General features: G+C 44.8%; 1 protein-coding gene across 3 annotated transcripts in view; it reads right to left on the bottom strand.

The window, feature by feature from the left end:
- TAFA2 (TAFA chemokine like family member 2) overlaps window positions 1-6,953 on the bottom strand; it is a 197,544-nt gene extending 190,591 nt beyond the window's left edge. For 2 of the 3 annotated variants that reach the window (XR_009631594.2, XR_009631595.2), the window contains exon 1: window positions 5,579-6,941. The gene's annotated coding sequence lies outside the window, so the exon portion shown is untranslated. Of the gene's footprint in view, window positions 1-5,578 lie in introns of all 3 variants that reach the window. The other variant, XM_060777545.2, reaches the window with a different exon arrangement.
- Window positions 6,954-13,075: the final 6,122 nt, after the last annotated feature.

Here is a 13,075-nt window from a genome sequence, read left to right on the forward strand (position 1 = left end):
TAACTTTGGAAATCAACCAACTCAGGCCCCTTCCACACAGCTGAATAAAATCCCACATTATGTGCTTTGAACTGGAATGTATGGCAACGTGGACTCAGATAACCCAGTTCAAAGCAGATATTGTGGTATTTTCTTGATATTCCATTTATATGGTTGTGTGGAAGGGCCTCACTGTAAAGAAAACAACTAATATTTATTTGAACATCATTAACTTTGCAACAAAAAGAAAGGTTTACATACATCTTCCAACAATGGTTACTCTGCCAATTGCAAAATATATAGCTGTGCATGTAAAGAAGTGCACATTTCCTTTATTGTTGTTAAAATCTTAAATATTGTTGCTTCCTTGACTGTGGTATGTCAATCTTGTCTGTTTGTGCAGATGCTCCATAACGATCAGTTAAAATATGTTCTGTTGATTCTAAATAACAATGCAGGGGATTTTGGTGTCAGTATATAATGTTTTGGCTTAGTTTGTATTGACTAACAAAGGAGTTTTCAAAGCTAACCCCCTTTCAAACATTTCCATGCCCAAAGCTAGTTCATAAAAGGGAGCACCCGGGTCATTTAAATGAACCTTAGGCTGCAAATAGATCATAAGACCTTGGAATAACGTACTTTATTGGAATGATTGACTGTGATTGATACTTACATCTATACTCGGGAACTCACACAAGGAGACCAGAGAAAAATCTTTATCAATTATTAGCAGGGTAATAGGAAGGCTCTTTGGTGTTGTCTTAATTGCAGGGAGCAAAGAGACTCTTGAAACTACACACACAGAGAAATGCTTAAGCTGCAGGAAAGGAAGGAAAATATAGAGAAGAGAAAGCAGGACTAAAATGCATTATTGTTGTCAGTGTTTTGTAATTGCAAGTCATTCCTGACTTATCGTAGTAAACATATCATGACAAGATGTGTTCAGAATAGGGTTCGCCTTTGTCTTTCTCAGAAGCTGAGAGAGTGTGACTTGCCCAAGGTCCATGGCCAGCCACCAGGGTTGTGGTCAAACACTCAAACCAGTTTGCCACATTGGCTCTTAGGTAAAAGTAAAGGTTTGCCCTTGACATGAAGTCTACTCATGTCTGACTCTAGGGGGTGGTGCTCATCTCCATTTCTAAGCCAAAGAGCTGGCATTATCCACAGACACCTCCAAAGTCATGTGGCCGGCCTGACTGCATGGAGCACCATTATCTTCCCGCTGAAGTGGTACCTATTGATCTACTCACATTTGCATGTTTTTGAACCACTAGGTTGGCAGAAGCTGGGACTAACAGTAGGAGCTCACTCCGCTCCCTGGATTTGAATCTCTGACCTCAGTGGTTTAACCTGCTGCGCCACTGGGGGCTCCACATTGGCTCTTAAGGTAATACAAATATTTGCTTGTATGGCTTTCTTTGATGATCTCTATAGCCATCTATGAAATGAAGTAGGTGTTTCAAAACTCTGTTCATAAAGGAAGGCAATGATATGGGAAAGGTCTCATTCTTGTCTACAGAATACTAACATAGGTAAAATGGATCTCTACGTTCATCTTGTACGTGACAAAAGGGAGGAAGCACATAGATGTGTTCGAGAAGAACTCACATTTTATAAGCTGCAAGTTTGGAAAGTGCTTATGCAGAAGTGAAAGAAGCCATAAACTCCCTGGCTTTTGGAAAGCTCTTTTCTTCCACCCCGCCACAGAGATTCATAAAACAATTCCTCCACTATTTAACCTCTCCCTCTGGTTATCCAATAAAATGACACTTTGCCAAACACAATTTTTGTAAATCACAGGATATATGAAGCTTGGGAAGTTACCAAGCCTAGCTCTATATGAGAGGAGTTAGGAAAAGAAATCAATAATCTCTCTGAGATGGCCCTGCATCTCCTCCTGCAGATATACTTTGGGGTGAGAGAAGCAGAGATGGGATTAAAATAATAAGAAACAGCCAGTGTCAGGATTTCAAAGGAGAGGCTTGACACTTCCCATTGATCCACAGTAGAGCACGAACTGGCTAGTTAATACAAATCTAGTGTCATACAGATAACCAAGCTGCCTCCTCATTTGAAGAAAATGTCAATATTTCATTTTAAAGAAATGAGTAATATTTTTGGACATTACTGCTGCTTAAAATAGAAACTGGGGTGCGGGTGGTCTTTTTAACCATTCTGATCACACTATAGCAATACACAGCTTTAGGAAAAACAGATGCTCCTCCAACTCCCAACAATTCAAATATGGTCATTTTTCATATTGCTTTACAAAGAAATGAGAGACGATCTGGAAATTAGGTACAGATAGGAAGAGCTCGGTTGGTTTCTAAGCACTAGCCTTTGTGGTGTTTCTTCTGAGGGCACAAAGGGACCCTTTCAAGAGCACACACACATCTATGTTGCACCTTTAAAGAACTGTCTAAACAGACCTCACAACCTCTGAGGATGCCTGCCATAGATGCAGGCAAAATGTCAGGAGAGAATGCTTCCAGAACATGGCAATACACACCAGAAAACTCACAACAACTCAGTTCCAGAACTCATTCAGAACCACTGTTTCCACCAAATTCCACATTCCCAGCATATAAAAAGAATGCAGTGTTCTTGTCACTCATCTTCTCTCCCTGGAAAAGAAACATCTACCCTTGTCACCCTGCAGAGTTGATGGAGCCGGGCTTCAGAACACTAAAGGTGATATTCACCACTCAGAAACATGCCCTGAAATCCAAAGACCATGATCCCCTAACAACTTCTCTCTCCCTCTTCCTTCCCTCTCTTAACCTCTAGCAAAGAGATTCTGCCCTCCCTTGTCTTTCCCAAGAGAAGAAAGGGAACAAACCAAGGCATAGATGAACTGGTTTTCTCCACCTTGCACTTCTTTTCCCTCAAATCCCACTCTATAGAAGCAATCAGATCATCCAGGGGCTCTTCCGCACAGTCATATCACCCAGAATATCAAGGCAGAAAATCCTACAATATCTGCTTTGAATGGGTTATCTGAATCCACACTGCCATATATCCCAGTTCAAAGAAGATAGTATGGGATTTTATTCAGCTGTGTGGAAGGGGCCCAGGATAAAAATATAACAAGCCTATGCTTCCAACCCTGCCTTGAGGAATCAAGGTTGAATCCACACTGCCATATGATGCAGTTTGGACTCATATAATGTACTGTGTGGGTCTGAACTGACCATATATCGCCATTCAAACTGCATTGCATGGCAGTGTAGACCCAGCCACTGATAAACTGATACTCAGTAGAAGAAATTCAAAAGATAAAGACATCATTGGGTACATATATATATATATAAGTCTATGCTTTCAACCCTGCCTTGAGGAATCCACACCGCAATATGATGCAGTTTGGACCCATATATAATGCACTATGTGGGTCTACACTGATCATATATTGCCATTCGAACTGCATTATATGGTACTGTAGATCTAGCCACTGACAAACTGATAATCAGGAGAAGAAATGAGAAAATAATCATTGAGGACACGTATATGCACATGTCTATACTTTCAATGCTACCTTTTAAGAATCTAGGACTGGGTTGCTTTGAGTTTTCCAGGCTGTATAGCCATGTTCCAGAAGCATTCTCTCCTGAGAATGGCAGTCATCCTCAGGGGTTGTGAGGATGCCTGCCAGGGCTGACTTAGGCTGGATTCAGGCTGGATCTACACTACCCTATATCAAAGGATCTGATCCCAGATTTTATTTTATTTCACCAGGAGCGACTTGAGAAACTGCAAGTAGCTTCTGGTGGGAGAGAATTGGCCAACTGCAAGGACGTTGACCAGGGGGCGCCCAGCTGTTTTACAATCCTGTGGTAGGCTTCTTTCGTGCCCTCACACAAGAAGCTGAAGCTGACAGATGGGAGCTCACCCCGCTCCCTGGATTTGAACGGCTGACCTTTCAGTCAGCAGTCCTGCCGACACAATGGTTTAAACCATTTCGCCACCAAGGGCTCCTTTTCAATGCCTAGGAAGAAAGGAACTGTAATCTTTTCAGTGTCTTAAAATTATAGTTCCTGTCTTTCTCAACCAGTACCCATTGCACCACTGAGGGCTCCCAGATCCCAGATGATTTGCTTTGAACTGGATGATATAAGTCTACACTTCCAGGTAGTCTGGGATAAGAAGATAATCAGGGATCGGATCAGATCCAGGGATATAGGGCAGTGTAGAGTCAGCCTCAGATTCCAACTGCATGGCATGGGTCTGCACTGAGCACATAATGCAGTTTGAACTACACTATAGGGCAGTATAGATCCGCCTATTAGAGCCAAACTGCATGGCATGGATCTGCACTGACCACATAATGCAATTGGAACTGCACTATAGGGCAGTATAGATCCAGCCTATTAGAGACAAGCAACATGGCATGGGTCTGAGCTGACCACATAATGCAGTTCGAAAAGATCCGCCTATTAGAGCCAAACTGCATGGCATGGTTCTGAGCTGACCACCTAGTGGAGTTCGAACCGCACTATAGGGCAGTATAGATCTGCCTATTAGAGCCAAACTGCATGGCATGGGTCTGCACTGACCACATAATGCAGTTCGAACCACACTATAGGGCAGTATAGATCCAGCCTATTAAAGACAAACTAGATGGCATGGGTCTGAGCTGACCATATAATGGAGTTCCAACTGCACTATAGGGCAGTATAGATCTGCCTATTAGAGCCAAACTGCATGGCATGGGTCTGCACTGACCACATAATGCAATTCGAACTGCACTATAGGGCAGTGTAGATCCAGCCTATTAGAGACAAACTACATGGCATGGGTCTGAGCTGACCACATAATGCAGTTCGAACTGCACTATTATTTATTTATTCATTTATTTATTTATTTACTGTATTTGTATACCACCCTTCTCAGCCCTCAGGCGACTCAGGGCGGTTCTATAGGGCTGGATCTACAGGGCAGTATAGATCTAGCCTATTAAGTTCAAGCTGCATGACATAGGTCTGCACTGACCACATAATGCAGTTTGAACTGCATTGTTTGTTTATTTATTTACTGTATTTGTATATCACCCTTCACATCCCTCAGACGACTCAGGGCAGTTCTATAGGGCTGGATCTACAGGGCAGGATAGATCTAGCCTATTAAGTTCAAGCTGCATGGCATGGGTCTGCACTGGCCACACAATGCAATTCGAACTACACTATAGGGCAGTATAGATCCAGTCTATTAGAGCCAAACTGCATGGCATGGGTCTGCACTGACCACATAATGCAGTTCGAACTGCACTATAGGGCAGTGTAGATCCAGCCACTTATCATGGGAAGAAGAACTCCAAGGGAAAAAGCCACCAGAGAGTAGAGGAGACTCTCCACCACATGCCATTGACCCCGAATGGAGGAGGTTCTGCCCTTTTGCCCCTGGGGGAAACGAGAGGGCAAGTCCTGCCCGGTTCCTAGAGGTCGGGGGGCGTTTGGAACCCGTTTCCCTTGCTCCCTGGTGTGCCTTGGGAAATGTGGGCGCCTCGGCGGAGCCCAGCCCTTGAGGGAAAGGAAGGAAAGGAGGAGAAGAGGCAAGGAGGCGAGGAGGAGGGGAGTGAGTCCTCGCTCACCTACCAACCTACCTGCAGACCCGCCTAGCGATCCTCCTTCAGGCCCCGGAGGGAAACTCCAGCCTTATGGGACTCGCATCGCTTCCCGAGCCCAAACCCTCCGGCAGCATCCAGGAGCAAAAGAGGGCGAAGGGGTGGAGGGGACTCCAACGAGGCGAGGGAGGCTCTTCTTCCAAGCAAGGGCTACTTTCCTAGGGATGCAGAAGTTTCCACTCCTCTCGGATCGATCAGGAGAGGCGCTTTGGGGTCGGGACGCTGGGCTTGGCCCGCTTTCCGACCAAACAAAACACAAAGAGGCGAGAGAGGAGGAGGAAGAGGAAACGTCGCCGCGCTCGCTTTAATCCGTCCAGGAAAGGAAAGAAAGGGGGGGGAAACCCCACACACATATAATAAGTTAGTCTCACAGCCCTGCCTTGCCTGTATCAGTGATACAAGTGTACCAAAACTAAGAATTGTAAGAAAAGACACGGCCGTTGACTCTTTCTGGAGTGCGGCAGCGAGAGAGAGAGAGACTCCCACCTCCCGGCGCCCCGGTATTTATTCCATCTCGGCGGAGTGGGCTCGCCTTTCAGCACCACGAAGGGAGCCTGCTCTCTGCCGGGCTGCTCCTGGCCATGCTCCCCGCCTCTCCCTTCCTTTCCCCCCCAAGAAACGAGGGGGAAAAGAGACAAGGAAGCCCCTTCCTTGAGGCTGGACGTCTTGCTCCAGAGCGCTGCTTTCCGAGAGGCGTTTTCAGCCCGGAGTCTTGGCTGGCTGGGATGGAGGGACGAGGAGGGCGAGGTTCAAGGCAATCCCAGTCTCGGGGTGTCGCCCAAAGGGGTTCTTCGACGTCTTTCCCTTCAAGGGAAAGCCATCAGGTCTGCACTTCCAACTCGAGGGTTCTCTGATTCCACAAAGCACCCTCTTTGATTGTTTTCCTCCCCTGGCTCTATCCTCACGTCCTGCTCTTGACCCGCTTTGGGTGCCTCCCCAGACCTTCCTCGCAGGCTCCGATCCGGATGGCGTCCTCAAAGCGGCTCCCCAGCCCTCTCTTCCCCGCGCAGCTCCATCCTTTTGCGCCTCAAAGCGTCTATGAGAGAGGGAAACACCGCGTCCTTCACCTGAACCAGAGCCGGATCGGGAAGGAGCGAGGAAAAAACATCACGTCGAGGAAGAAGAGGTCCGCTACTCCGCTTCTTCCAGGGTAAACAGAGGAGGATGAAGTGGAGTGGGACTCCCTTCCCTTGGCCTTCTGCGGGAGGAATCCTTCCCACAATCACTGGGCTCTCATTCAGGAGCGTCGAGGAAAGAGTGCGCGCTCAGCTCGGGCTGCCTCCCTTCTTCTTCTTCTTCTTCCTCTTCTCCGCTTCACTTCCCTCCTTTCTCCTCTCCGGCTGGAGCCAGAGCGCCCGCTGCCTGCTGCCGAAGACAAAGCGGGGCCGAATGCCTCGCAAAAGCTGGCCTCTGTCTCCCTCCAGCGGTCCAAGAGAATTGGGACGCAAGGCTGAGCAAGAAGGGGGCTTTCCCTTGTCCCCACCTCTGCTACCAATGCAAGGGGCTTGCCTATAAAGCTACTACCTGACCCACCAAGCGTTGCTGTGGCCAACCTTGCCTCCCTCTTTCTCTCCTTCCTTCCTTCCTTCCTTCCTTCCTTCCTTCCTTCCTTCCTTCCTTCCTTCCCGCCCTCCCTCCCTCCCTCTTTCCTTCCTTCCTTCCTTCCTTCCTTCCTTCCTTTTTTTCTTACTTCCTTTCCTTCCTTCACTTCTTCCCCTCCTTCCCCCCACCTTTTCTTTCCCTTCCTCTTTCTCCCCTTTCTTCCTTCTCTACCTATCCTTGGACTGCAACTCCCAGCAGTCCTCCTTATCGAACTGTCTACCTACCTATCTCTATCTAATCTATCTACCTGGAGGATTGCTGGGAGTTGCAGCCCAGGAATTGTTGTTGTTCATTGGTTCAGTCGCTTCTGACTTTTCATGACCTCATGAACCAGCCCAGGCCAGAGCTCCCTGTCAACCCTCACCATCCCCAGCTACTTCAAGGTCAAGCCAGTCACTTCAAGGATGCCCTTCAGCTATCTTGCCCTTGGTCAGCCCCTCTTCCTTTTTCCTTCCATTTTCCCCAGCATCATTGTCTTCTCTAAGCTCTCCTTTCTTCTCATGATGTGGCCAAAGTACTTCATCTTTGCCTCTACTATTCTTCCCTCCAATGAGCAGTCAGGCTTTATTTCTTGAAGTATGGACTGGTTGGATCTTCTCGCTGTCCAAGGCACTCTCAGAACTTTCCTCCAGCACCACAGTTCAAAAGCATCTATTTTCCTTCACTCAGCTTTCCCTATGGTCCAGCTCACATCCATAGGTGACTACGGGAAATACCATTGCAGCCCATGAATAGGAAATTGGAAATATGCAGAGAATTGGATGCTCTCAAATAACCCCAAGGAGAAGAAATCTTACAGCTTGGAAGCAGTGCATTTGGATCATCCTCCTCTCCTAATGGGCCTGGTCTAGGGGATGCTGGAAGCTGTGGTCTGGAAGAGAGTATTGATATGCTATTGTGTCATTTTTGCACATGCGCTGTAGCGTCTTTTTGCTTTTGGGGCTTTTAAAGTCCCTTCCGCTGTGTTTTTCAGTATTATTATGAGTGATGGTCACTCATTGGCCTGTTAGGTGTATTGTGTCCAAATTTGGTGTCAATTCATCCAGTGGTTTTTGAGTTATGTTAATCCCACAAACGGACAATACATTTTTATTTATAGATTGTCCTCCCAACCCTGCTATATGCCTGCAAAACCTGAACTATCTACAGACGTCACATGCAACTCCTGGGATTCCATCAGCATTGCTTCTGAAAAATCCTTCAAATCTCTTGGGAAGACAGGCGGACAAATGTCAGCATGCTGGAAGAAGCAAAGACCACCAGTAATGAAGCGATGGTCCTCTGCCATCAACTCCGCTGGACCAGCCACTTTGTCCCAACGCTCGATCACTGTCTCCCAAAGCAGTTGCTCTACTCTGAACTCAAGGACGGAAAACAGAATGTTAGAGAACAGGAAAAGAGGTTTAAAGATGGGCTCAAGGCCAACCTTAAAAACTGAGGCATAGGCACTGAGAACTGGGAAGCCCTGGCCCTTGAGCACTAGTAGCTAGCAAACTGCAATGAAATCTTAATCTAACAATGCATTATGGGGAAATAAAATGTCAGCTAAAATGGGGGGGGGGGGGGGGGTCTTAAAACCAGAGATTTTCTGCCCAAAGGAGAAAACCAGAAAATCTTTGTTTAAATGTTCAATACCAAACAAATGTAATTACCCAAACCAGATTCCCCAATCTGATGTGCTCCAAATGTATTAGACAACAAATCTGTTAAGTCTCAGCCAGTATTAGGTGCTGAGACTACAAATGGTGTAAGTTGTAATCCAACACATTCAGACAGAACTAGTTTAGGATAGATTGTATTAGAAAAATTAAACTGGAAGTTACCTCCATTATCCAGGATGCTCTAGAATGAAATAACCACGCCTATGCATGTTTCTGGAGACAAATATGATTGATTTCCTTACTTTACAATCTGAGCCTTTCTCCTGTTCTCACTTGTTTCCTGCCTATGATATAAATGACTACTCTGACATGTAAACACTTGTGTCCTGATAATAAATGATAGGTCATTGGACATGCCTACTGCAATTTTGTGCTCACAAAAGAAACAGATAACATTTGACCTAAATGTTAAAGGAATTGGATTTTTCCTATATCTGATGAACCTGGACATGACTTATAAAATGGAGTATGGCATGAAATACTGGTAATATACACGAAGAATGAAGCTTGGCTATTTGGTAGTTTGGAGATTGGATCCTTTAGTATAGGAATTGAAAGTCACATTTGGCCTGAAATGCTACATGGACTAAATGAGGTGGGTTGAGAGTGAATGGACCTTGTGGCATCCATATGATGTGCAAGGCTGATTCACCCTATACACCAGGCAAAGGTGCCTGATGCGAGCTTGCCTCACATTATCCAAATTTGGGGAATGCCCTGAAGTTGTAGAATTCACCTTCATTTTGGGAATGGGAAAACAGTTGGGCTACCTCCAAGTTGTAACTGGCAGCTGCTATTTACATGTCCATCCTGTTTTCCCCAGTGTTGCACTGACCATGAGTGTAATATTGCTGGTCCTCACTCATTGCAAGTGCTGACACTGGCCCGAGTATCAGAATGATTAGAAAATGGAGGGATGAAAGAAGCAGTGATCTCTCCTTTCCCCAACCCCTCTCCCAAGTCACTTTGGTGCACCGGACAATATCAGCACCTTAGATGAGTGACGACCACCAGCAATTTTACATACTATGGTCATTGCTAAGCTGAAAACAAAATGCTGGTGGTAAGGATGGCTATCCAGTGGCATCAAAACAGGTTCAATATTGCTGAATGGCCACCTTCTCACCATCAGGCTGCCCTGGTGCTGTGCTATGCAGCCACACTCTGACTGCTGAGCCATACTGAAGGTAGACTGTAGACTCCCATGAAGCTGATCCAGTGTACCTCACTCTGGATCAGCCCCAGCATAAGTGGCATGTGTAGATGTGCCCTTAGAGAGTAATTATGTCAACATGGAAGAAGACTTAATTAATCGCCTGCTGGATGGCTTTAGAGCAGCATTTCTCAACCCGGGGGTCGAGATCCCTGGGGGGGTATGGTGAGGGGGTTTCAGAGAGGTCGCCAAAGACCATCAGAAAACACCTGCCCTTCCTTTTTAGAAACAGAGGCTCCTCCCACCAAAAGCTTTCCTCCTGCTGTGATTGGCTGGCCTCTCAGGTGGCCTCTCAGTCAAAGGGAGAGCTGTTTCTGAGACTCCAAGCAGGGAGGTGAAAGCAGCCATGTTTGACGCATAGCAGCGCAGTGAAAGAGAGCGTGTGAGGCTGGAGGGAGGCTTGCACCAGCGAGTCCCTTCAAAGCAGGGGGGAAAGCACCCATGCAACGTGGGACTGACAGTGGCCCAGCAACATCTGGAGGAAGAGGAGGAGCAGTAGAATCAGCTTAGATAATTTGTAATGCTATTTATTAGGAAAAAAGTCAGTCTTTCCTTTTGTTTTTTGTTAATGCTCTCATTAGAAATGTATAAGGATGTGGGTGAACTACAACTCTCAAAATTGTGGGTCAATCCTTCTCAAATCCCTCCAGTATTTTCTGGTGGTCATAGGGGTTCTTTGTGGGAAGATTGTACCAATTCTACGATTGGTGGGGTTCAAAAGGCTCTTTGATTGTAGATGAACTATAATCTATCCCCCCCAATCCCACCTGTATTCAAATTAGGGTATATAGGGTATTTCTGCCCAATTTGGTCCAGTGAATGAAAATGCATCCTGCATATCAGATATTTACATTGCGATTCATAACAATGGCAAAATTACAGTTATGAAGTAGCAATGAAAATAATTTTATGGTTGGGGGTCACCACAACACGAGGAACTGTATTAAGGGGTTGTGGTATTAGGAAGATTGAGAACCACAGTTCTAGACAGAGCTACAATATGTTGAATTCTGTGTACAGAGAAGTCTCAGGGTGGGTGGGGAAAACTCCTGGCTTCAGGCAAAAATATTTCTACTGTTGCCAAGGTTGAACATTCTACCTATCTCTGTCCTACAGATGTTCCTAAGCCAGGCTACAAAAGTCTGTCCCCAAAGCCCTGGTCCTTCTTCAAAATGCCCCTTCCTGGAAAATGAAGTTCTCACCACTCGCCTTCACAATTGAAAAAAAAAAATCAGCAAGGAATTCTGAATTTTGATTGTTTCTTCAAAGGGGAACAGGCAAGGAATTCTGAATCCGAACATTACACTACATCACAGCACTTGCTAATTTAAGAGAATCAGAGCATTGAGAACTAGATGCTGATGCAGTGGAAGCAATAATTCAAAGGGAAGGGAACAAAAGCTAATTAAATTTGTTTGCGTACATAACCTTAGCATTGTTAACAGTTGATTGTCCCAGGTTTTATAAAATAAAAATTAAAAAGCCTCAAAGCCACCCCACCCACGTCTTTGGTCTATTTTCTAATTTTTAGTTTCTGCCTTTCAGAGAGAGAACAGAAAGAGATTGCTTTCTTAGTGTAACCTTCCATAGAACGGATACAGCAACTACTGATTACAGCAAGTATCCACATCTGAGAGCTGCTCTGTAAATCTCACCTCAATCAGAAAAGAAAATAACAGGTTGCTTAAAAAAGTAATAAGAGTACTAGTATGTTCTGGTAGTAGATTTAAGTTAATTTTTTTTCACATCGGTGCATTCTGTATTTTGAGTTTTGATATATTTCTTCAAAGGGGAACAAAAATAGATAGTCATGGCAGACAAGATTCTCACCTTAATCATTTTCATAAGAAAAATGGAAGTGTGATACCAGAACGATTGAAATGAAAAGGATATATTCTCTCCAATACTGAAATATGGAACTATTACTTCAGAAAGGAATATCACACCTGGATGTCCTCTCCAGAAATAAAAAAAAAACCTTCTCAAAAATATGAATTCATTTATTTACCCTGGTTTTCAATCCATATTTTATATTCTCTAATGATTGATATACTATTGTTGGTATCTTTTTGAAAGCATCAATTCAAAAATAATGGTTGCCATGTGTTCACAACTGGAAATATTTTTGCATGTGGCACAGTGGGTTAAAGCACTGAGCTGCTGAACTTGTTGACCGAAAGGTCGCAGGTTCGAATCCAGGGAGCAGCATGAGCACCTGCTTCTGCCAACCTAACAGTTCAAAAACATTCAAATGTGAGTAGATCAATAGATACCACTTCTGTGGGGAGGTAACGGTGCTCCTTGAAGTCATGCTGGCCACATGGCCTTGGAGGTGTTCATGGACAACGCCAGCTCTTTAGCTTAGAAATGGAGATGAGCACCACACCCCAGAGTTGGACACGACTGGACTTCATGTAAGGGGAAAAATAGGTCTTTACCTACCTTTTAACTCAGCTTAGCATGTTAAACTGTTTATCATTTGGAACTTCTTTCAAACCATTCCAAGTCAACCAGTTACAATTTTTTGTTTGTAGCTGTTCATTCTCCTTAGCTTTTGTGTGCCTTGTGCTTGTGGTTTTATTTATATTGTTGACCCCTGGACTGTTTTATTGTACATGTCTCTTTCTTCTTTCCCTTGTGGCTTCATTTATTATGACTGTTGACTTCTCATGATGGATTCTGGAATGGCTGAGATCTTACTATTGCACCTTCCTTCAATCTCACTAAGCTCCTTTGGCTATCCATGTATGAACCTGACTGGCTTCAGCTCATCTGTAACTGCTTCTTCCTACCAAAGTCCTTTCTCCTTAACTTGCTGCCAGTAAGACAGGAAAGCCTTTTTCTTGTATTTGAAGTCTTTTCTTGAATTTGTTGGATATAATGATACTAACTTGAAGTTCAGTACCTTTGAGAATGTTTGTAGCATCTTTCATATACTTAAAATAGGTCTACACAAACACCAAATCTGAGATACGAAGTGGATTAAAAGGAACTGGTTCC

Source organism: Anolis sagrei, chromosome 5 (genome assembly GCF_037176765.1).
Source record: "Anolis sagrei isolate rAnoSag1 chromosome 5, rAnoSag1.mat, whole genome shotgun sequence".
Taxonomy (NCBI): domain Eukaryota; kingdom Metazoa; phylum Chordata; class Lepidosauria; order Squamata; family Dactyloidae; genus Anolis; species Anolis sagrei.